Below are 26,998 nucleotides of genomic sequence, written 5' to 3' on the forward strand. Positions count from 1 at the left end.
TATTGAATTTAACTCAACTCTCTTTTTTAATTTCTGGTTTTGTTTTCCTTATCAAAAGCGAAATAGATTCACCACACCATCAAGAAGAGAGTTTACACAATCGAATCACTACTGTTTGGGAAAGTAGATTCACCATGAAATCGAATCTAATCGATTGTGAACTAAGCAGCAACAGCTCTTGCCGATTAGCAAGTGTTGATAACGATTATTGGGGGTATAACTTAAGGTTGCAACGCCTATTAATGGGTGTGGTGAAGTGGTTATATTAATGAGGGAGTGGTGGTGCGGCTGGAAGAAGAAGAAGATCGTTTTTTTTCTTTTTTGTTTCTAAGACCTTAGTTGTTGGGCTTTTTTATGGTATTTAGGCCCATTTAACTAGATTAATACTTAGAGTAGGATTTGGTTCCGAAACACAAAGGTATTCTACCTCACTTGACCGAAACAGAGAGGAATTTCACCTCACTAGTTCACGCAGTGATACAGATGCATCATATAACACTTCTAAGCTCATATAAATTGAATTCTTATTCATGAAAATTAATAATAATCACATTAATCACTACACCATAACAACATTTTTGTGACATTAGGTTTTTTTCATTAGTGACGCCAAATTGGCGTCAGGACTGTTGTGACACCATTTTGGCGTCACTAAATTGCTAAAGCCATCACCAATAATTTGATAATTTTGTAGAATAAATTTTGAAGAGTTTTAAGAAATTTAGTGACGGCAAGAGAGCGTGAAGGTGTCTAAGTTGCTAGAAATTACAACTCAAGGGACCGTGTCTTCTCTTGAATAAATTACAACTTAAAAATCAGTTCCCATATCTCTCCCAACTACTTCGTCTCTTCTCTCCCACTCCTCTCAAGTTCCCATTACTAAATCGGGTCTGCCTTCAAAAAAACAAACAAAAATCCTAGAAATGAAGTCTGAATAAACTCTAGAAATGATTGAAGTAAGTCTCGAAAATACTTTCTATTGGCAGCGAAGGCAAAAATGCTGAAGAAGATGTTGGAGGATGCTACAGATTTGAAGGGACGATAACCATTAAAGCTTGGAGAAAGGGAGGATAACCATTAAAGCTTGTGATTAATTTTAGACTGCCGATTGTTTCGGTCTTATTGTTGAAATCATGTCAAGGTTTGAAATTTCCCCCTTTTCTTATTTTCTTTCTCTTATTCCCTGATTTAAGTGTATTCTAGTTTAAATTTTAAAATTTTGGTGTTAAGAATTGAAACTTTGTTGTCATGTTTCATCAAAATTTGGTTACTTTTTGATTAATCTTGTGTTATGGAAGAGAATGAACACGTTTTGACGTTAATTTCCTTCGTCATATTTTCTTATAAAAACTATTCTTTTTTGTATGGCTTGGTATATATACATTGAATAGTGTTTTTTTAATTTAATTTCGACCTATGGATGGATTTGGTTGTGGAATTTCTTGGATTTATGGTAGGAGCAGCTTTTATTTCTTTCTCTGGAAGCAAAACACACGCTTTGGAGTTCTTGAGTTTTTAGTGGTGTGAATGTTAGGCCTTTGTCACCTGATATTAGAGTATCTAGTTTTTTCTCTTTTAATGAAAGTCGATGTTTATGACAATGATGGATGGTGGGTTGGGAAGGTTAGTGGTAGGAAGGGGTTGATGTAATATGTGTATTTTGAAAGTTGTAGGCAAGAAATTGCTTACCCCCAGTTTAGGTTGAGAGTTCATCAAGAATGGGAGGATGGAATATGGACTCTTTACTCTTACAGGGTATAATTTTCGGTTTCGGTCTCACATTTGCATTTTGATTTGAGGGTAAAGTGTGTTTTGTTGAGTGTTTGTTTTTCCTTCTTGGACTTTCATTTATTGGTTATGTAACCTTAATTAGGTATGCTTGTTAGTGTATTTTGGTCTGAATTGGTGTTAGGTCTGTGCTTGTATTGGGTATTTAACATACCTAGGATATTGCTAGTCATAGAGGTTGGGGTTTTCCCAATTCCATTATTTTCTTTTTCCCTGAAAAATCAAGTGGGGTTGGTTTAGTATCATTTTGCCTATAGTTGAAGGCTTAATTGACTGTGGAATCTCACATAAGTGTGCTATGAGTAAAAGGTTTGCATAATTGTGATATTGTTACAAAGTTTCTGTCCATTAAGGTCTGCTAAATGGATTTCTCTGATCAAAGAGGTTTGGAGTTTGCTCTGTCTTTAAGCTTTCTAGTCAAGTCGATGTTTGTAGCCAACCCCTTAATTTGAAATTTAAATGTAATGTAAATACGAAAATGAAGTTGAATTTGATTTTTCTTTTCACTTGTTTGCGTTATTATTCCTATTTGTTTTCAAGAGCTTCTTGCACTTTAATGTGCACATCTCACCGTCTCTTATATTCTTTTGGGTGTTTTCTTAAGCTTCTCTTTTTGCTTTTTTGCCTTTGCCTTTTGTTTGTTTGGTCATGAGTGATCGTTCTTTAATCAGATATGCTTAAAGGTTAAACTAGTATGAAGTATAAATGGGCTTTTGTGATCATGATCTCTTCTTAGTTTAATACAATATGAAGGTGGTTTTCATGCTCTAGATAGTTAAAACAAACCTGTTCTTGTGGACGGGTGCTTGGAAAAAAAGTGGTCTAGATAGTTTAATACTATATATAGTGTTGAAAAAAAAAGAACTTGAGGTTCCTGATATGAAATTATTAGAGTGATCCAGTAGTTAAGTGCTCTTATTTTCTTAAGAGTGTGACTAGCTTAGCATTCAAAGCAGGGCTAAAACTGATGTGCTCTCCAAACTAACCATCTAAGTTACTGCAAAGAAAATCTTTGAAATACTATCTTACAGAGTGATTGGAGGCCCTGAACTCCTATTGGACAATTCTTTCTTTAATCAAAATGATTATGAATAATACTTTGGACAATTACACTTAAACAAGTAAAAGATGGTATAAGGAAAACCTTGTGGCTTGTAGTATAGTTACCCCTTCTTTGAGGCTAGCCAATAATGCACTACATATACTGACCCATCTTTTTGACTCACATCTCTAGAATTAATGTTATCTTTTTGTTGTTGTTGTTGAGTATAATATACACCTTATTATCCATATGTATTGTAAATAGACTTGGTTAGCCTCATACTATGTGTTACTTGGCTTTTGTGTTTAAATCCTTTACATTTCCATGTAGATGTTGGGTTAGGTGGTACAGAGTTTAACTACGCTAGCTTTATATCTATGTCATATTACAAGTGAAAAGTCACTTCATTTTGTGTTTGTTATTGTTTTTCCTAGTTTTATTTTAAATATAAACAATCTAGTATAAGGAGTTATTCTTCATAAATGAGGATTATGGGGAAGGGTCAAGTTTGGAATAATGGTCGAGCATGCATGCTGCTGCTGCGTGCGTGCGTGCCTGCTACTACTTGTTTTGTTGGTTTACATTTTCACTGGTTTTGAAGCAGGATCTTGAACTGGATGATTTCATTTATGGTCCTCGTGAGCTGTTGATAAAATTTGTTGAAGAGAATTATCCTTTGCTGCCAAAGCCTGATTCTCTGCTAGGTATCTATACTTTCTTCTGCTTTTGATTGCTAATCATGTCAGTCGTGCAATTTCACGGGAAACTTCTAAGTTTTTGTTTTTCGGAAAATCAGGACTGAAATATACTTAATAGTTCGACAATATTCCTTTAAAAAGTACCAAAACTTACTGATTTTCTGATGTAAATGCTAATTTCCAGCTTTTGTCACCCCACATGGTATTTTCAACTATACTTTAAACTTGAATCTTCCTTTTCTTTTGTATGCTCTGGTCACAGGAGAAGGTGCGAAAGAGGCACTCAGCGACACTTGGTGTTTCATTGGGAGGGACAATTAGGAGAGCTGCAAAGTAGGTGGATGCTAATGTGGAAAGTGATGAAGATATGAAGGTGAGGTTCTCAAGTCTTTTAAATGTATTGGATAGAACATTTCGTGAAGCTCTTTTATAGTGCCATGTTCTTTCTAGAATTCTGGGATTTTTTTTTTGCATTACCTCTGTACCTGCTACGGAAATGACCAAGTGCTGCTTTCTTTAAAAGGTTGGAAGGTCTTCAACCGTGTGAAGTCTCCGAACTAAAACCTGGCATTCACATATTTGCTGTCTATGGTCTAAGCTATTTCCCTTCTATTTAATTAGCTTCAAGTTCTGGTACTAGTATATTGGACATTTTATTAATTTCTATCTAAATTTTCTTTAGGGGACAATTTTTTCAAGGCTGCTAGCTATACCATTGAGGCTTCTTTGTGCAAAATCCTTTGAGGATACCTCAGAGAATATGAAAGAGATTGAGTCACAAATCTTAAGGAAGAGAAATGAACTGCGGCTGTCTGAGACCGAATATAGAAAGGTATGTCATTACTTTCCCAGCTAGAAAGTATCTACAAGTGTTTTCACCTGAGGGATAAACTTTGTGATGCAGTTGATGACTTGAAGCTTGATTCTCTTGTGGTTGGAAGCCGAGGTTTAGGAATGCTGAAAAGGTTCTACTCTTAACCGTCTAAATGCTAGTAAATTTCATTTTTTTTGTGAAATCATGCATGTGGCAGAGCATATTATTATGTTACGACCGCATCGTTAGTGAAAATTGTGTATATTGACTAGTCAATAGTTTGTTTTAGTGGTTCCTTAGCTTGTATTGACTAAGGTCTAGTTGAAATAAATTTTTTTCTTTTTATGAAGGAAAAATGAACATCACCGAAGAAGATCAGAGCGCCAGCTTGGTCCAGTATGTGTTTTAGAGCGAGACCGCCAGAGAATCGTGGAAGGACCCCATGCTCTTGCTTCTTAAGATGTGATATTGAGTTGTTGTATAGAAATTATATTGAAATAGTATGTTGGTAGATTATGCTATATCCATACATCTATATCTTTTAATTTACATGTTATTCATTAAGTGATATATATACTTAGTCAAATTTTGGTGATGGTTATTACTAAGATTTTCTTTGTGTATAATTGCTTAAAAAGTCTTAATTATATTATGTGTTTGGGGTTTATGTCGTTGTATTTATGCAGGCGATTTCAGGGGGAAAAAAATATAAATATTAGGATGGAAACCAAAAACAAATATCTTTTTTTAAAAAATAAATAATAATTTGTGACGCCTGACAGGCGTCAGTAAGCATTTAAAAAAAAAACAAATTTATAATTACTTACGGCGTAGAGGCGTCAGTAATGCAAATTTAATGACGGCGTACAGGCGTTAGTAATGCATATTTAGTGACGGCATACAGGCGTCAGTAAATATGTCAATTGTGACGGCAGTTTGGTGTCACAAATATTTCTGACACCAACACAGACGCCTAAATTCCAACGCCTTGTAGGCGTCACAAAAAATAATTCTGACGCCTCCTAGTCGTCACAAAAGTGCTGTTTGGTTGTAGTGAATAAACTATTGATAAAATAAGAAAAGAATAAAAACACAACAGGAAATAAACTTACTACTAGTACTACTTCCTAATACTATACTATACTATAAGGACTAAAGATAAATTAATTCTGCATACTCTTGATACTTCATGTTCCTTCCTTAACCTTGTCATTGCTATCAATGTGCTAAAAAATTATCTTCCAAACTTCCTTGTCGCTACAATTTTTGTAAATATCTTCATCACTCCAATAGCACCTCGACAATAACTTTCTTCCGTATTTGATGTCCAATTTAACCTTATAATCCCAAGCCAAGAGTCTAGAGCGCCTAAGAGCGATGTGTAGTGCATTGACTGTTTGAATTGGGATCCAATCTTTGTAGTGATTCTCTAATCCTGGACACAAGTGATGTACCATCTTGCAAATAAAAACGGGGAGCACTAGCTTGTTGGTGTTCCTAATAAAGACGTATACGATTTGTGTTAGCATTCTATAGAATACGTTGTAGAATTCACCGTTCTCCAAAGCCTTTAGGAAGTGTAGGCTATATTTATCAGAGGAAAATAGATTAGGATCACCAAGATATTGGTAGAGATCCACATCAAAGCTAAGGCACACTTCCGAGCAAAGGTGTTTATAGGGATGCGCTTGCGATCTATTACTGTCAAACCTGGTTCTAGTTGCTTCTCATAGGTGAGCGCCCCATTCTTTGGTTCTTGGTTTAGAAAGTTCCTATTGACTCCTCGACTCATATCCTCCACCAATCCTGTTAGTTCACGCCTAATCTCTTCATCTTCCACTCCAAACATCCTTGCGATCACTTCGGGGCTTATGCATAAGTGCATGGTTTTAAGAGATCCTACTAAGTATCCCATAGTACTGAAGGTTTGAAGACAAGAATAGAATTCACGAACCATCTGAGGAGAGTAAGTGTCTTCTGGTGTATAAAGCAAACCAGTCCAGTTTCTAACTTTTAGTTGATTTCCAAAGTAATGTCCTAAAGGGCTGTTAAACAAATCTTGGTAGCACTTCTCTGGTATAATCTTGGCATCTGGAGAGAGATTGATTTGGGTGAATTCAATAGTCTGGAATGTACCTAAGTTCATGTAATTCATTGTAGCACATGGTCGGTTTATGATTTGAAAGGTATTTGCGGTGAAAGCGGTGAAATATGGAGAGTATGGGTCGATTTCTTCTGACATGTTTTGGTGATGAGATACAGAATGAAAGAGATGTAGAACGTATTGAAATAGTGAACTCAGGAGACGCTACAAAGTATAGCTTTATAGGAGAAGTTTCAGAAGTGCTCCACTTCTCTCCTAGTTAGAAACGCAAAGCTACAACTTCCTGACGCTGGGTAGATTTCTACTCCTTTCCGAACTCGAATTCTAAAATCTATCGCACTCTCCCTCTTTTGCTTTGCATGAACTAGGTTAGTTTTCCTGGTTATATTGGAATTTCTCTAGTCCTTTATCATTGTTTGAATTGGATTTGGAGAAAGCTACTCACAGTTATTTTGGTGGAAATATAAAAAACTCAAGAATTCGGTGAGTTTTTTTACTTTATATCTTCAGCATAGGTTCAGGTACGCATTTATTTTCTCTATTCGATTTCCTTGTCATGAGCTACTGATTAAACTATCTATTTAACTACTTAGGTTGCCTCCCATAAGCGCTACGTTTAATGCCGCCAGCCAACACAGAGGGGGGAAACTTAAGGTTACCCCCCTAACTAGCTTAGGTAATTAATTTTATAAATTTATGGGTCTTTTATAGTCAGATTCCCTAGACTTAAAACTTGTTTGTAATCCAATTTTTGCTCTTTTTATCTTCCTTCTTTTCCATGCGTGACCTATACATTTTAGTACAGAGCGAGTCATCTTAATTAAATCTTTGATAAATCTACGATTAAAAGTAGCTTGACATAAAGATGCTCGAATGTCTTCTATTTTTGTATGAGGTTGACCATTGTCTAGCAATGTATTAATATGGTGTATAACACTATCCTTGTTATAATTCATGCCTAATTGTGATACACGTGATAAAAATGGATCTTTGTAGTGAGTGTTCCTAAAACTTTTATTAGCTATTGTGTGTATTGCACATAGATCATCCATCTTTTCCGTATCATCGTCAGGGTTTCTAAATAGTGTAAATATGTTTACATCTACTCTCATATTCCCGAAAGTGATAGACATGTTTCCATTCCTACAATTAATTAAAGTTTCTACTGTAGCTAAGAATGGTCTACCCAAGATGATAGGAATTTGGTTTCCATTTGTAGGTAAAGTGTCAAGAACTATAAAATCAACGGGGTAATAAAAATTAGAGACCTTGATAATCACATCCTCTATTATCCCTCGTGGAATCTTAATAGATCTATCAACTAACTGTAGTCTAACAGTTGTTGGTTTCAAGTCCTTTAACCCTAGCTATTTATAAACTGAGTATGGTAATAAATTCACATTAGCACCTAAATCCAATAATGTTTGATCAGTGTAGTCCTCTCCTATTCTACACATAACTGTAGGACTACCGGGGTCCTTATGTTTTACTACGGCTTTGTTCTGTAGAAAGGATGAACAACTTTGTGCAATAAAACTGTCCTTAGGAATATTTGTTTTCTTCTTTACTAGGTCTTTTATAAATTTGGCATAGGAAGGCATTTGTTTAATTGCACTTAGAAAAGGAATATTGATATGTAGATTTTTAAAAATATTCATGATCTCATTATATTGTGCTTCCTTTTTGTTATCTTTTAACCTAGAGGGGAATGGTGCGGGTGGATTTTTTTCGGTTACTTGCTCTTTGGTTTTTTTTAGTTTCAACTGGCTTTTCCTTATCTTTTTTTATAACAACTTCATCAGAATCAGGTATGTCGACTTTGTTATCTACTTTCTTTCCTGACCTAAGGGTAGACATCAAGTTAACTCCCTCTGTAGATGCGGATGAAGGGGTGGTTTCAACTTGATAAACATTTCTACCTTTTGGATTTTGTTCAGGTTGGCTTGGTAAGGTTCCTTTGGGTCTCTCGGCTAGACTAGCTAGTATCTGATTGTATTGTTGGCTCATCTGTTGAGTCATAACATCGAATTTTTGGTCAATTCTTTTGAATTCATTCTCGGTTTTGGTGGCTAAAGCTTTCATGGTTTCATCTATGGTATTGGGTTGGGTTTGGTGATTAGCCATAGGATCAATAGCTAACTCTCTGTTCATGTTTGTTTGTTGTTGTTGATTTTGATATTGAGGAGAAGGTACTACTACGCCTCTATTTACGTATTATTGCCTATTATTCCCTTGATTACCTTGAAAACCATATTGGTTTTGCTGTGGAGATATATTTTGTCTCCATAAATTGTTTGAGTTATTTCTAAGATCTGGGTTATAATTGTTGTTGCTATTAAAATTATTTTGATAACCCTGTCTTTTGAATGTATTAAAAGCACAAACATCATCAATACCTTGAGCAACATATATAGAGCAAACTGAGGTGTCATGATCTGTAGTAAGGCAATTTTCACAAAATTGATTGACACTCATTGCTTGTTGAGGTTGATTATTCCTTGGAGGGTTTAAAGTGAATGAATCAAATTTCTTGTTTAAGTTTTCGATTCCTATGGTTAAACTAACTAGTGTAGCTTTTAATTCATGATCAATATCGTTTCTAACCTCATACATACCTAGTTTATTAAAACTCATCCCCCCATCTACCCGTGCCATGTCCTCATGGTCACTACTATTGGCCCAATCCTTAGAACTCTCAGAAAAGTTTTGCAAAAAAGTGTATGCTTCATCAAGAGTAAGACTAGTAAATCTTCCTCCATTCATTGATTCAATTAACTGACGGTTCATAGGTGAAAGACCTTTTATAAAGTAATGTACGATGTTAAGTATGTCAAAACCATGATGTGGACAGCGGACGAGTAAATCATTAAATCTATCCCATGTTGTATGAAACTCTTCATTAGGTTTTCCTTTGAATGTTGAAATAGCCAATTGCATGGCTTCAGTTTTACGTAAAGGGTAATATTGTTTCATAAACTTTTATGATAGTTGATCCCAAGTAGTTATAGAATTAGAGGGTAGGGATCTATACCAACGTAGTGCGTCATCCTCAAAAGTCAATGGGAACAACCTTAATCTAGTCTCTTCAGGGGAAAGATGAGGTGCTTTAAAAGTACTTAATATGCTCAAGAACTTACTCAAATGATTATACGGTTCTTCATTTGTTTTTCCATAATATCTTGGCAACATATTAAGAATGGTGGGCTTAATCTCATAGTTATTGTTATTGTCGGGCATCACTATGCAGTTCGGTGGTTGAACCGCGATAGGTTGAAACAAGGTGCTAAGAGTTCTTTGATCAACCATGGCGGCTAATGGTACTCTCTCTGGTGTATCTTCTAAGTTTACTAGTGGTGTGTGTGTTTCAGATTCAGAATCAGATCCTGAGTTCGATGGTGTGGTCTCCTTGCTCTAAAACCAGAATTGGAAGATTGTTACAAGAATTAGCTCTTCTGATTAAACGTTTACGAGGTGAATCACGAAACCAAGTTTTCATGCACTAGATAATGAAGCTATATAAAATAATCTAATATGCACTTAATTAACTAAATTATATTATTAAACTATATGATGCTAACTATTAATGCTAATTATGAAACCGCTAACAGGGGATTCACGGTGGAAGAGAAACACTTACTGTTATAGCAAGCAAAACAAGTCCAAAAATTATGAAATTTATATAGCAGCTATCTGATACGTCCAGAAAGTAGCCTGTAAAATTTCAGAGCAATTGCAGCTTGCAAAGTCCCTCTTATGTACTGTTCAATCCTGCAGAGTCTAGTGAAGAAGTTTTCTGCACACACTATAAACAATCGATTGAATAAATAAGTAAAAGAGAATTAAAAATCACGAAATTTTTACTGGAGTCTCCTGACGTGTCAGGAATGATCCTGTAAAAAGTTTGGATTATTTGAAGTTTTACAGATCCTTCTTCTCGACTGTTCTTCGAGAGACCTTGGTCCTGAAAAGCTGTAGAAGCACACTGAAAACAAGCAACTAGTTAAGTGGTCAAAACAGGTCAAACAATACTCAAATTTTTACTGGAAGCACCTGCCAAATTGAGGTTCCTCCTGTAAAAAAATTAGAATTTTTGATAATGTGCAAATAACTCTGCTCGACTGTTTTTACAGATGTTTGCGTCCTGAAAACTGAAAACGGGGTACTGCAAAGATGATGTTAGTTACCCAAGTAAGACAAGTACTAAAAATTCGAAAAATTTCCAATAAATTACCGATACTATATAGATCAACTCTGTAAAATTTCAGAATTTTTTAAAATTTATAAATATGTTTTCTGTACTGTTCTTTTCTGTTAAACAGATACAAAACTTTATGAAAATACTTTCTACTATGCAAATCTAATTGAATTATGCTAAATTAATCTAATTATGCTAAATATACAATTTATACTATATGAATTCCTAAATTAAAGTAATCTAATTTAAATATTCTATCACCTAATCAATTTAGAGCGGGCAGCGTCGCCATTGAAAAAACACGCAACACGTAATTATTTATATGTCGTTGTTTGTGTTACGTATCTTTTGCAAATCTTACTTAGCCTATTAAATATTGATTAGTATAGTGGCTAACAAGGTACCAATCCTACTCTAAATAACTAAGTGATGATAATAGAAATTCCTAATCTAAGTTACTCTAATGGATGCAAGTAAAAGATGTGGCTAAGTAATAATTAATATATGGTTGATTTGATTTGAGATTTAAACTATGCATAAAATAAACTAATTTAAATATATGAATATGAATCAAGAGAGAGAATATCTTGAGAGAGATGAATCCACCAAAATCATAGAATTAGTCTAATAAATCTACCTATCATGATTAATATAAATCACCAATAGAAACTCACCATACCTACAAACCTTATGCTCATAACCATGATGATAATATGTGGCTTTCAATGTGCTTTCTATCTTTCCATCAAATACTTCTTCAATCTCCAATGATATCTTCTATCTAACCAAATTGTGCTTTAAGTGGCATTCAATATACAACTCTAGGTGTCATGGAAAATCCACATGTGGCATTAACCATACAACTAATTGAGGTGTCATAAAGAATCCAATCATCACACTAGAACGCTAAAAACTAGAAGAAAAGAATCTAGGGTTTGTGGTATTTGGCTCTACACAATCATAAATTACCCTAAGACCTCCTAACCTCCATAGGAGCGTTAGATCAATGGATGAATAAGAAGAAACTCAATGAGGGATTTAAACTAAAACATGATAGAAGAAGAATTAAACTAAAACATACGAAAAAGGCTTCATCTCCCCTCCCAAGAGAAGGGAGATTAGCCCCTCATACTATGCTATGAACACAATATGAAAAGGAATAATCTTTATAGCTATTAATGGTGAAAAGGTCTGAAATTTCTTCTATCTTAATTCTAGATCTAAGATGCAAATACTAAATTTCCTAGATTATGTAAACTGAGGTTTTTGTGCCTTATATATTGGCTTACATGCTCGTCTGGATAGAGATCCGAATCCTATGTTTATTTGGTGTCAAACTCTCTGTAATCTTTCTAGAAGCAATCCTGGAAAAGTTAAATTCGGTTGGACCAAAGTTGGACGTGGCCCACTTTCCCCTGCAGGCTATTTCCCAAGCTGCAGCTTCTGACAGCTTTCAGTTTCCTAATTCTTGTGAAACTCTGACTTCTTTTCCATGTTGATCTCATCTTCCTATGAAGTTGAAATTAAGGCTTTGAGATCAGATTGAAGACTCTTCTAACTCAATTATTATCCTCTTTTAGAGTCCTATTAGGCTTGGCACTTATGGAGACAAATATGACATTTTTGCCCTAGACCTTTAGCTGTAATTCCTAATGACTCCTTTTTGACTTCTTTGACTTCTTTTCCCTCCATATTTCACATTTAGGTTCTTTGACCTACAAAAACTCAAATTGCATCATATTAGAATATTTAAATATAAAATGGAGACTAACATACACATAATTGGGGTTATAAATCATTACTTTTGAGCACTTATCAAATACCGAGGTACGATTCTGTCCGGCCTTCCCGAGACAACAACAGGAAATTATGTATCTATCGTCATGTTGAATTATTTGATTCCCAAGTTGACAAATGGAAAAGGTTGGACGACTTAGAGTTGTCTGTTAATAATCATGAACACATTAACCCGAAGGCCGGAGTTGTTGCAAATGGAATTTTGCATTGGTCTCTTTGTCATGCAGGAATATTGGTTTTTAACATTCGCCAGGAGCAATGGACAAGGATTAGGCTACCGAAGACTGAACGTCCATTTGAACTTACAAGCTGTTTCTCTATGATGGCTTCGTAGCTGTTATGTTTTCCTTGTGGCCAGTGGGCAACACCTTTACTCAAAAAATATTTGAACTGTGGGTTTTGCAGCAGTACGAGAACAACCAGTGGAGTGAACCCAGGAGGTTTATATTGTATGATAGTTTCTGCCATGCAAATTTTATCGACCTACTGCCATCAGACATTGGAGTTTTCAGTTGGAACAACAAGATCATATGGTACAGTTTCATGGAGAATAAGGTCCTATCATACCAAATAATCCCATCAAGTGGCATTCAATCCATTTTCCCATTCATGTCAGACTTTGCAGAAACCCAATTTAACTAGTCGTTTATATATGTAATTATTTATTTCCTGTTAGCCAGTACGTTTTAATAGACTGGGTACTTATGAATCAAGAGCAGGAAGCACTACATTGTGTTATGGTTCTGTTAAATTATTACTTATTAAACATGGTATGTCCTTTCCTCAATGGTTAAATGCACAACAACATAACTTTGTATGAAGACAACACAGTGTATCTCTAATAGAGTAACTTACATAATCTGGAAACACCTGTATTTGTACTTGTCCCTTTGTTGAGTTGTTGTTTTTCTACTAATTTTTGTAATTATGTGTAAGTTTCCCATTATGTTTAAGCTGAATTCACGTTTCTTGAATCATTGCCCATTATCATTTCACAGTTAAACTACATCAATTACAGTTAAAATACATCCAAAATGTCCACTCATTTCAACTTATGCTATCAGTAGATCCATTACAGTTCAATCGGCAAACCCTAAAGACTTATCAAGTGCTGAAATATCTAGGTTTTAACTTACGCTTATTAGCTATTTTGTGGCTAGCTTTTATATATATGACACTACATGAGCTGTGTAAGACACTATATAACATGTCCGTAAACATAAAGTCAGTTTAATAGAAAGCCTGGGGTTTGAGCCCATATCTTCTGTTGCAGTATATTTGAAACACACTTACACAAGAGTGCAGTTAGAGAAAGGTGTTAGCAAAATAGCCAAAAACATAGTGCAACATGCAAATAAACCTAGTACGTACATACATGGCGAAATACATATACATAAGCAAACCGGCAAAATATCCATATACATAGTTTCTGCACCTACAACAGGAAAATCAACCTAACCATTAGAGCAATAAGAACAACGGTCCCTAAGAACAACAAGTAGGCCAATAATGACGAGAGCCATGTTCCTAAGTAAAACTGATAGGCTGTTGTGCTCGGTTTGCACGCAAGTTTCCCCTGTAGTAGTGCTAACCGTGGTATGAGTGGTACGGTTGTCTCTTCTAATGTCTGATTGAACTCATCATAGTAATTGTTAATTCCTTTCTTCCTAAGCAGTAACTCCGCCTCTTCGATAGAATTACATCCAATGTAGTCTTGGCCAGCTAATTTGTGTACCTATTCATGAAATGCTTCACAACCCGTGTACTAAGGGATTTAGAAAGTCAACGGAATTTTGAGAATCCACTTTGAAAAACATTGGAGGGAGAGAATTTCAGTTACCTGGTCCCTGCAACTACTCCAGTGCCTGTATATACCTGGTTGCCACCCTCTAATGACCGTGTAGCAGAACTTTGCCATAAGAATGATTTAGTTGTGTAGAATGAAGTTCGAGTATGAAGGATTTTATTTATGGATCCCTTTTATTTAGTTGGGTGACAGTGAAGTGTCATAGGACATTCACTCACTGCTCTAATAATTATTATTATTATAATAATTACACAAACTAATAATGAAAAGTACACAGATAAACATCTCGAACAACTAAGCACTCTCTCTCTCTCTACATTCTTCACCATTTTCACTGTATTTCTCTATCATCAACCTTTTCCCCAAACTTACCCTAAAACGTAAGGAAATAATTGAAAAGTTGGGCATGATAGAGTTAGCTCTTCGATGGATGTTTTGTTATAATGATCTATCCTTTCAAATTGAAAGTTTTGTCTACACCTAAACGACCACATAACAGGCCTTTCTCTGCATTATAATAAATCTACCTAAACTGACCGCGTATTTTAGTTGTGAAATCTAAGCAAATGTTGCCAAAAGTAGTATTTGGGACATGTTTTGAATAGTTGGTTTAATCTGTTCATGGTTAGTTGTCTGTCATTGCTATGTTATAAGGGTTATAAACCAGCGTTGTAAAAAAAGTGTGCAACGGAGTCATATCATTCCTGTGCCATGTGGATAACAATATGAATCAACAATACATTATACAAGCCTAGTAAATCACTATGTAAGTATATGCCATTAACCACATCAAGAACATCAATTGTTTCATATACATTCCATTATATGTATCATACTTTGTTTTTCACATTTCTTGAATGAGGAAGTCAGTTATTAAGCCTTAAGTTAAACTTTCAACATAATGTGGACATTCACTTCAAATATCAGTTACAAAATGTTTTGGACTAAATTTATTGCTACAAATTGGTAATACGATTGGCAAAGTGGTCAAAAATCAATAAAATTTAGGGATAAATTTAGCTTGCCATAAAAAATGAATTTTTTACCAAAATTCCGGCAAATCCGGACACCTTGTTCTCCTAAATAGCCATTGCCTTAATCAGTTAGCAACCTCTTCTTCTCTTACTTCAGGACCAAAGGTTTGTTTTTTACCGAATTCTTCTCACCCTCTCTCGCTACTGTATGGATCTACACCGAAAGCAAATGAGATCTGAGGTTGTGACGTGAAGGCAATGTTAGATCTGAGGTTTTTAGTTGCTTTTAACTTTTTATATGATCTGAGGTTGACTTAAACACTGTTGAGCATCATTGGGATACTCATTTTGGTACAGTTAGATTACATGATGATATGTTTTATTCAACATCTTAAAGTCCTCGACAATGGTGTGATCGATGATGGATTTGTTCATTCTAAGAAAATGATCAATACTTATTTGTGATTAACCATCCTAAGACAGTGTACCAACATGATAACACATTATAATGGTCTACGCGATTCACCATTTGTGGTGTCTACTTGTAATATTCTGTTTATCACAAAAAGACTACGACACATGATCAAAGATGACCTAGTAAATACAAATTAACACAACCGCAACACATGGATAAACTAATTACCCTTGACATATACAGAAAAAGTTGTCTAACGTAGTAAGAAGATATGGGTAGTCACTGGCACAACAGTTAAACGACCTAGAACAACAGAACAAAGACACATATACACATAGCAAAACAAAACAAGAAACGGCAAAGAAGCCACAACTAAACAAAAATGGTTTCATCTGAATGGCACACACAAAGGCACCTAGGAGGCCATGACATGGGTTCAAACTCCTGAGCAAGCATATACCGCAAATGTCTCAACTTGAACTTCTCATACCTAAGATTTTCCATCTCTTGGTTTGCTTCTTCCTCATGTTCCATCTACGCCTTAGTTTCCCTCAAGTGTTTCATGACCTCACCAATGATTAGACGCTCTCCGCGCTTGCTGTCGATGAACAACTTCATTATGTGCTTGTCTTTAGGAGAGAAGGGATTGCCTAGCCTCAGAAGAGCTTTGACATCGGTGTTTTCCATCAAGGAAGGGAGAGCCATATTCTAGATATATAGGATTTTGCCTGTGTTGAAAGCAGAATAGTGTGAAAATGGAGTCGTGGTTGTGATATTGTCCCAGATGTCTGAGGAGATGTTTTTTGAAGAAAGCTTGTTGTTATCTTAATTAGCAATAAATATGTATTTAATATTGGGTGACTAGGTGTAACCCTTTCACTGGTTTCAAAGCCAGAAACTTAAAAGTAAAATTTCCCTTTGACTATCACCTTACCTGAATTAATTGCATACCGTGAAAGCTTATAGATTGAAGTGACCAATGATTAGATCAAATTTACTAGATAATATGCAAATTTCAACATAATTATCAAGTACACAAGATGAAAAAAAAAAAAAAAAAAAAAAAAGTCACTTTAGACACAAAAAAAAAACAAACATCATGGAAAAAATTATACATGTTGTTGACATGTTATATATACACTAGAAAATTGCCATTTAATACGGTAATATATTTTGGTATCTCATTTAAATCATAAATTATGGGAGGGGTTCTATGGACATGTATTAGAAAAACACGTAAACAAACTCATGATTGTGAAGGTAAAGATAATTTGAACGCGAAAACGTAGCCATAATTTGAATGTGAACACTTAAGTACCAAATACAGTCATGATTCAAAAACCAAACCACAATGTTTAGGCATTGAAACACAAACTTAAACAATTAAGTGTAACTCAAGAGTGAAACACCAAACTACGTTACAACCAGTCAGCCACGATTCTCATATGCTATTTATTGTATCCTAGACACATGCTATTATGATTGAAAGAAGACAAGGGCTTCTCACATTGTGTTTTTATGCATTTTGATTTACATTTCTTTGCATACTTACTTATCCTACTTTCTACTATAAGAGGCCCTAGTATATATGCTATTATTTGAGGTATGGGACTTTCTTGGATGAACAGTAATACATTATACTTTGCCAAAGGCCAATGTCAGACAACTACTGACATCGGAAATGGAATCAGCGGTCATGAACTTGGACCAGCAAAATGCAATGTATTGCAATTATACGCTCTATGCCATATATTTTGTCTTTAAAGCCTTATATGATGTCTTATATGTGTTAAGTGTATCAGTTGATTTTGATTGGGACACATAGCTAACGTTGACCGTGACAACAATTTCTCTATAATAGGTCCTGATGTACCAGATCAGTTACGTTAAGTTTTGGGGGGAGACAAGTATGGGAACTGGGATGGGAGCCCTCTCGGTTTTACCTCAACTCTACTTCCTCTTCTCCCATCTATAATTTGACAAAATTTCAGTCAGTCAATTTCAGTCATTGCATATCACTGTGACCAAATTTCGTCGTCAATTTTGTCGTCCACATATTTATTCAGATTCCTGTATATCATGAGAAACCCTAAAAGGTATGTTTCTTATATACATATGAAATTGGTCAGTATTATTACACTACTTGAGTTAGATTTAAGTAATCCGATAATATTGACCCTAATATTTATTTATTGCATAACCAATTGTTTGGTAAGTTATATTTGATGAGAATATTTTCCTTTGTTTCTGTCTGACATTATTTAGTCACTGTCGGATTGCACTGTTGTGATATTAAAGTGCAACTTCAAATGGCAATAACTGTCTTAGTTGTTATGAAATATGTAGAATATCTGTGGTTACGATTAAAGGGTATTAGTATGCTTACACATTGGCTTGTTCTTTTCTGAGTAGTGGTAAGAAGAAGTGGCCCCAAGCTACTGTTGGGCCAGGCACAAAGATAACTTGCCGCTGCTGTCCAAAAATGCTTCGCGAGAAGCTGTTCTCAGTGTTTGATCCCGAGGAAAAGGACAGGTTTAAGTCATCTCCGTTTGGGTTTCTGTGGAGTGTCGTTGGAAATGTGGACACTACAGATCCAAACAGCACGTCCTACACTCATTTTACCCACCCCTAACTGGTTGTAGAGGTTCTGAAAAAGTGAATAGCTCCCGTCACTTACCAAATTGAAGACAAATTCTTAAGCTTCAAGATGTCCTGTGTGGCACTACTCACCGGGCTTTCCATAGACTCTCCACCGGAATGGTATTACAGAATGAAGCCCAAGAACATCAGTGATTTCAGAAAGAGATATTTTACGGGCACTCGTGGTTCCATACGTGGTGATATTCTACTAACAGATATAATGTGAGCTAGGGAGGAGGCGAAGGCAAATGCATTACTTGATGCAAATATGGCTGATGATATCCATCGCCTTAATAGGCTATACATGCTTGGAGCTTTTCTCTTACCATCCGGGTCAAAAGGAGTCGATGTCATATGGGTTGACATTGACGACAATTTGAACAAGTTTGATAGTTTTCTTTGGGGATATCTTGCGTATGAGCTGCTTAAGCAGAAGTTGGAGTCGATATATGACGCCATCAGTAAACATAACGAGTTTAAGGCTGGCCACCCTTATACTGGCACCCTCCATGGTTGTGTCCTAGCATTCACCCTATGGAAATTCCTCCACGTGCCGTCTCTAAAAGTGACAAGGTTAGAACCAAATAGCTTCGCATGGTTCACAGGGTGGGTGAAAGTTCCCGGAAAAAGTTGTCGGGGTAGGACGTGGGAGAAAAAGTTGAGTAACTTGAGGAAACTACAAGTTGTCACTCCCTTACGTATTCCCCATGAGGTTAGGGAGAAACTCGTGGTCAAAGATGCTTTGGAGGTTAGTATTTATGAGGTCATTACTGCTTGTACAGTTTTTTAGTATATTATTGACAATTTTCCTATATTTTTATGTACTTATTATGACAGCGGGAGAGGAACGATCCTAGTCAGTCATACAATATCATCACGGAAAATCATGTCATAGCCCGGAGACGATGAGCGTATAATTTTCACGGTTTTGAGTTTTCTCGCCAAGGTTGTCTCTTTAACAGATGGGCAATTTAGTTTGTTAGTTCTAATTTATGTTTGGGAAATGTTATGTCATTTCAGGTGATCATGCAGGCCACCCAGGACTTCCTTCTTCAAGGTCCCAGGGGAGGTAAAACAAATTTAAGAAGCTATTTGAAGAGAAAACTCAAACTTAGTCCCGTGGAAGAAGATATTGGAGAAGAAGAAGAGAACATAGAGGAACACAAGCATAGCAGTGAAGATGAGTCCTAACAAGCCCCTCCAAAAAGGGTGTGATGTTCCTCTGCGCTACAAACTAAGTCCCCCATAGGTAAGGATGTCCACAGCAAACGAGCAGCACCATTGAAGAACAAAGCATCCCCACTATCCAAGAACAGACCAGCCCCACAGTCGAAGAACAAACCACCACCATTGAAGAACAAAGCAGCCCCACTATCTAAGAACAGACCAGCCCCAAAGTCGAAGAACAAACCACCACCATTGAAGAACGAAGCAGCCCCACTATCTAAGAACAGACCAGCCCCACAGTCGAAGAACAAACCACCACCATTGAAGAACAAAGCAGCCCCACTATCCAATAACAGACCAGCCCCACAGTCAAAGAACGAAGCATCCCCACTATCCAAGAACAGACCAGCCCCACAGTCGAAGAACAAACCACCACCATTGAAGAACAAAGCAGCCCCACTATCCAATAACAGACCAGCCCCACAGTCAAAGAACGAAGCATCCCCACTATCCAAGAACAGACCAGCCCCACAGTCGAAGAACAAACCACCACCATTGAAGAATGAAGTAGCCCCACAGTTGAAGAACAAACCACCCCAACCATCGAAAATCAAACCACAACCATTGAATAACAAAGAACCACCTTCGACGATAAAAGCAACACCTTCTAAAAACATAACATCCCCATCTCCCCCTTCACAAACGAATTGTGGAACTGAGGACCCACTACTAGAGAGAGTGTCTACTACTGCTGCCATTAGGAGGTCATCGTGGTTGACAACTTCAAAAGAAACCACCAAGTCCGATACCTTAAGTGTTTCTACATGTGGAGTAGGCAAAAGTAAAGAAAAGCCGAGGGTAGCCGAAATTGATAATAAGACTCAGAGGGTTGGAGTGGTAGAAACGTTTTTGTCAAGGAATCATCACTTGCAAAAAATGTGACCCAGTATCGATGGGGAAGAGGTAAATTTAAATACGTGACAAACACTTTGTTATGGTCTTAATGTGGATTAAAAGTTACCCTTAATGCATTTTTTTTTTATGAAGGGGACATTGTGTGTACGCTCTGAGACATAATAGAAACATGTTTAGTTATAATAAATTTTGATGCAGTATGTGTGTCGGATTACAAGTAGTCCAGTCGAATTTCTTCCTATTTCTGACCGGGAACTACATGAAGAGGAAGTTCAATAAGTCTATTCATGTAAAAACCACATGAAGAGGAATTTATTCCTATTTCTACCCTTTTCTGAAGTATCTTCGTAAGACATTATGTTAAGGTTGTGAGCCATTATAGTTAGTTTTTGAGTTCTATTAAATTTGTACGCAGGATGCTTGTGGGATTGCTAGTGGTACTGTTAAATCTTTTAAATCTTTATCAATTTCTGATAAGGAAGTCCAACCTTACCATAAGGTACACTTCCCTTCACCGACACCATGTTCATATTGTAATTGGACTGAGACATTAATTGCCTCTATTGCATATTCATTCTCAATTGCTCATACAACATGATTTTTGAATCAGCCTACCGAAAGCATTGATGTTACCGAAGGTGGTCAAAATATTGATAAGGAACTGTACTTAGTGATTGACGATGCAGAAGAGGGACCCAATTCGGTTGCTGCATCTGTTATGCAAGAAGATATGGCAAGAAGATCCAAAACATTTGTTTCAGTAGTCAAATCCAATCAATTGGAGGATGAAGTGGTTGCTGTTTGCCAAGACTTAATTCTTGCTGTTTTAAACAAGAAAGAAAATGGATTGCTAGAAAGAGAGCCTGGTATTGTAAGTTTCCAAAAGGTTGGGACTGACCTAACTAAGATGACTACCTCCAATTTTCAAGTTTCATATTACTGGAAGAAGCATGATGTTGAGGAATCCAGTCGCTGTGACATTCTTCGGCACTATGGAAATGGTGTTCATATTAACATGAGCAACTTCTATGGATTGTACAAGGGAGGTTGGGTGAATGATATGGTTTGTCTCTTTCAATTATACGTTTTATTGACACTAATATATATACGGAATATATATATATAGATAGCCTTTAGCATCTGATTGTTTGATGTTTTTGGATTCCAAGGTACTAGATTCGTACATGTACTTACTCAGTCGGTGGTACACTGTCGTAGGACATGTCGACGCCGTAATGGAGGATATGCATGTTGTAGTTGAGGAATCAAGCTTCTCGGTAAAGTCACGCATCCGTACATATTACCTTTCATTATTTTTTAGGATTATTTATTCTTCCCTTGTTTCTTATGATTTAGTTTTTGTGATAGCGTTACCTGTATGATATATATAGAATATTGGGAGCAGTATTAGAAGAGGATAATATGATGGTTGAAGAGAAGCTTCATCAAGCAAAATAGCAAGTTGCGGGTTCGTTAAAATGTCGAATCATAGAATTGGTTCGGCATGATAGTTCGAGACCAAACTTGAGTAACTGTCGTGGTTTGATGATGATGGTCGATGTTGAAGGAGTACATTGGATCCTCATCGTTGTCAATTTTGTGACGTGGAGTGTTCAAATCTACGACTCGTTGGAGAATCTGAATGATGGTCGCCCCTGGTTTCTTGACCCAACACCACTGGTGAAAAAGTTGTTGACAATGCTCCCTTACGCACTGTTGAGCCAGGATGGAGAATGCATAAACATTGCCAAATTGGGTCGTCAGTGGAGTGTTGAGTTTCTAGTTTGCAGCAAACAAGACAATGCCAACAGCTGTGGTACATTTGTCTTTGCCGACAGCCTACTGCGAAATCTGTCACCAGTCTTCCCAGCGAAAAGGTGACTGTATATAAGGCAAAGAATAGCAAAGGACTTGTTGGAGTGTGGCATATCTGACTAAGATTATTGTCAGAAGAAAGTTGGTCGGCGTTTGGAATTTGATGCAAGAAGAAGCTGGTGGTGGGCGAACGGTTGCTGAAGTTCAAAGTGCACCAATTGGTGTCGTGGAGGTGGATCCTGCAGACTCTGGCTAAAACTCTATTACAACTCTGGGACATTATGTCACTGTTCAAAGACATCATATTTAAATATAACGTATGGCTAAATATGGACAAATTAAAATAACAGACCCTTCTAAATAATATGTCCTAGATGCGAATGTTGTAGAGAATTTGGAATGGGGGCATTAGGTTCCCCTACTGGGACGTCATAGTTACTGACTACGGACCCTACTAACTAATACAATTGTGATCTTTTGCGTAGGTTACCAATGGCAATGTTAGTGCTGAGCCCACTATTGACCTTAATTTTGTGGCTGATGTTTTGCAGCTAGACACCATGGAAGTGGAGCCCGACAATGTGCATATAAAGACGCTTGACAGCCAACCGGAAGTTAAGCAGTTGAAGGATTGTAATCAATTAAGTGCTAGGGAGGAGAGGGCCGCTGAAGTGTGTCTTGATAAGTTTCTGGAAGTTATGTCGATGGGTTTGCCATTAATAAAGTGGAATCCCACCGTTCTAGCTAGACATAGTCTGCCTTCGAATCCCACGTAAAGCATAGAGTCAAAAGTCTTTGTACAGGTGTATTGGTGGTTGTATGACCAAACTCTCAATACTGGGCATGTTGCGGATCTAACAGTCAGGGTTTATGGTCGAGGGTTGTCCATAAACTTGAGCACCTACCAGTTGCTTAGACAATACTAGTGGCTAAATCACGAGGTTTGTAGAATGCTACATTTTGGCCTTTCCCACAAGATTTCACTTACTGTATTGTTGAAATAGTCAATTTGTCTTGTTTATAGCTATGGGTTTGTAGAATCACGAGGTTTTACCCTTTTTTTCCTGGTCAAGGTTATTTCAGTGTACATGACCCTTCTGGACAGGCGCTACAACAGACTTGCACGGTATGACGATTTCATGACAATACGTGAACCGTCGAAATACTACGCTATCATCCCAGATACACAGATGCTGGTAATGTCTCCCAACACCCACTTCTTTTCTCCGACTTATTCTGAGATTTTTCAACAATGCTCCGAATAATTATAGTTTCAAAAACTATGTAGGTATACATGGAGTCTTTGTATGCCACCATTGGGGAGACTCTCACTAATCGAAGCCTAACTATAGAAGAAAAGATTGTTGTACTTGCTTCCAACATGTCATGGTCCCTAAGGTTGACCTTCAAAGAATTGCTCGAAGAAAACACACGCATCCCGTACGTCACCAAGTCCAAGGGGTTGATGATGGCCTTCGATATAGCAAAGGACCTTTGGATACTGGTCGTCTTCTGCTTCCGCACTTGGACTTGCCTGATTTACGATTTGCTGGCGGACGTTATTGCCGACCCTACACCACGGCTGGAAAAAATTTGTACCCTACTTCCGTACGCACTCTTAATGCACAACAAAGACTGTGTACCTCAATCGTAGCTACAGAGACCATGGATTATCAAATACCAAGACTGTAAGAAGCAGAAGGATCCTAGGGACACTGGGGTTTTCTTACTGGCTTATGCGGATCAGTTACTTCGTGGTGATGCCCCAATATTCAGCCAGTCTGGGGCCATGTTAAGAAATAGGGTGGCCAAAGACCTTATAAGACAACTTATGCGTTGGTAGAATGTGTGTTCACCATGCGCGAATTTTAGCAAGCACCATTGGCTAGTGTACTGTCAGGGATGGACAAAATAATTCCATTGTACTGGACTGTCATCATTTACTTCTACTTTGCCTAGACTTTAATAATTATCTTATTTAAGACAACTTATTATCCCTTTCAGACATCAACAACATTTCGAAGTAGTTACATATATCATGATCTACCATGCATATTATAAACAAAAGACATGTACTAGGAACTTATGACATGACATCCTTAAACCAATAACTCTACAATGGAAGCCTCTTCTTAGGAAGGAGAGCACAAGAACAATAAGTACCTTCCAACACAAACGGTGAGAAACATTCTTACTCTTTCTCCACTATCCTTTCATCACAAGTCCAACAAACTATGTCATCAATGGGCAAGTGTTGCGAATAAACATCGGACCCAATAAATATTTGTTTCTAGCCGAGTACGCCTTGAATAGCATATCTTGGTTACTTGACAACGAGTAATGGGCTTGAAAATACTCATAACTTTCGCAGCCATCATTTATGCATTATTATACCCTCTCCAAACTTTGTTCATTTAATTTCCAAAGACATCACTGTTTTTAATAGTGATAGGAACATCATGCAGTTCAATTTAGGTACCATGGCTGATAATATCAGACAAAGAAATCCCAACACTAGGCACGCAAGACATTCTTACAATTATGTCCGACAAGGAGATGCCTCTACCAATTGCTCCACAGAGAACCCTCATTTGATTGGAGGAAAACTTGGGCAGAATGGGAATCACTTGTCGCCTCTTCATAGTGTGTCTCCAGTCTTGCTTCTGTGGGTTTTCATTTCATTTTTGTATTGTGGCGTATCTTATTTCCCTTATTTGTAATGGATACTTTCCTTACAACATCATATGGAAGTAGTATATAAAGTGTCACTAGACTGCAATGCATGCTGTGGAGTGGTGAGATTCCCTGTTTACTACATTGGACTACAATAGTAACATTCAATGCCTAGTGTTTTTTGACAAATGAAATGAACTCCTACAGAGAAATTAAAGATTATACCACAGCATTCAACTAACCCTAAACACATGCATACATTCTGAAGCACTCATTTACATTATAGACCCTTTACATTACAGTCCCTTTACATTATGGAAAGGGTCTGTTATGGAAAACATTAGGGAAGACATTACGAACCCAAAATATTAGCACTTGCATAAACTAGTAAGATAAAAATGACAATAACCATCACATCTACAAATATCCCAACATTAAACAAACAAGCAACAAAACCCCACAACAAAATTGAATGATTTTCTTCCCAATGGCACTGAAGAGGCTGCCATGTTACACATTTTCAAGACGAACTATCTGATGAAGTGTCGTCTGATGAATCTAGTATAACATCTTTTAGGTGTTTTAATTTGCGCTGCCGCTTACGATAGCGCAAAACCACCCGCCTCATTCTTTGGCGCTGTTGAGCAAGTGCCACCTCTGTTCTTTTCAGCAACATATCGTATTCACAGACAAATATATATAGCTTGCCATAGAGAATATCTAACTCCATCCTGCCTTCCAGACTCATTTCCTTCTTTAACTTAGTGATGGACAGTAATATTTCTTCTATGGTTTGCACCATCCGATTTGGTGGAAGAGATGACCCGGAAGTAATTGACATTTCCGTTATGTTATCAAACCTAAATTTCTGCTTCCGTTCAAACTATGAGACAAACTTCTACTGGAGTAGATAAAGACAGTGTCGTATATATCATGCAATTGTACGGTGTGTCATGCAAGATTCTGAATGACAACACCAACACTTACCGCGAAAGACTGGTCTGAATCTTCAAGAGCACGATTCAACTTTATGATCCCACATCCCAAGATAATATGGTCAAATAGATATGGATAAGGTAGCTAACTTATATTAGAGGCACAACCGGTGCGCCCGCGCCCTGACCTCAACAAGACCTCCAGTTTTTAATCTTTCTTGGGTTTTCCACACTCACTTCCAGGAGTGTAGTAGTGTATTTGGTTGCTATGAAATCTCCTCAAATCATACCGGAGTAGTCCTTTGATGAATTGCTCGATAGTGACACTTATGGATATTGGTTTCGCGACAGGATTGTGCAGTCCAAATGGTAGAATCTACTGGTAAGTGCCAATGACTCTTATTCTCCTGCACTTACTACTTATTTCTATGATCATTGTAAATTCTTTTATCGACCGGATGGGGAACAAGTGTTCTCTGTCACCATCGATGATATAACAATGGATTTCAGTAAGTTTTTGGTAGCCTTTGCTGTTAGGATGCATATGCGTGCCCCTGAAAATCATGGGGCTATATGTCTTATAATATATACCTATTTCAACAAGTTTTTGGTAGCCTTTGTTGTTGGGATGCATATGCTTGCCCCCCCCACCGAAAATCATGGGGCTATATGTCTGATAATATATACCTATATAACTATGAGTATTTCCGTAAGACTTATGGGGTGGGGATTTTTCGTGTAGAGGACCAAGGGCATCTTAATATAGCCCTTGGTAGCCTATCCCTTAACGTAGACACTATCATGTTTTTTATCATGCTGAATATCTTAGGGGAATGGTGGTTTTCTTCTGCGAATAACGCCGCCGGTGACATCTTCCTTGCTTTAGCTGAGGGGGCGTATGCTATATGACATTCCCCAGACCTTAGTGTCCAGTTTAGCACAAGCCCATAGAATGAAGCATAAGTACCTTCTTATGCCAGTCTTGGTTTGCCGCATCATGGTATGTTTCTTTCCTGATTTTGCATTCTGCTATACGGATTGGGTTGGGGTTGACATTATGAGACCCACCAATTGCATTATCCGTTCCTTTTCATGCTAGGACTTGGCCAGGATGGAGACTACAACCTCATTCGGTTGCCCTTTACACCCCATCAAACCAAGTAGCACTTAACAGGTTAGCAAGGATTAATGATAAATGGCGTGATGCCTGGCAAATTGT

At 37.0% G+C, this 26,998-nt stretch overlaps 1 long non-coding RNA gene across 1 annotated transcript; it reads left to right on the forward strand.

Annotated features, from left to right (window-relative positions):
* The first annotated feature begins 843 nt into the window (after positions 1-843).
* Positions 844-4,713, forward strand: LOC147499099 (uncharacterized). Its single transcript, XR_015194408.1, has 6 exons — positions 844-1,141; positions 3,435-3,534; positions 3,791-4,119; positions 4,211-4,360; positions 4,413-4,493; positions 4,693-4,713. It is a non-coding gene; the product is annotated as an uncharacterized LOC147499099 (long non-coding RNA).
* Positions 4,714-26,998: the final 22,285 nt, after the last annotated feature.

Source organism: Coptis chinensis, chromosome 5 (assembly GCF_015680905.1).
Source record: "Coptis chinensis isolate HL-2020 chromosome 5, ASM1568090v1, whole genome shotgun sequence".
Taxonomy (NCBI): Eukaryota; Viridiplantae; Streptophyta; class Magnoliopsida; order Ranunculales; family Ranunculaceae; genus Coptis; species Coptis chinensis.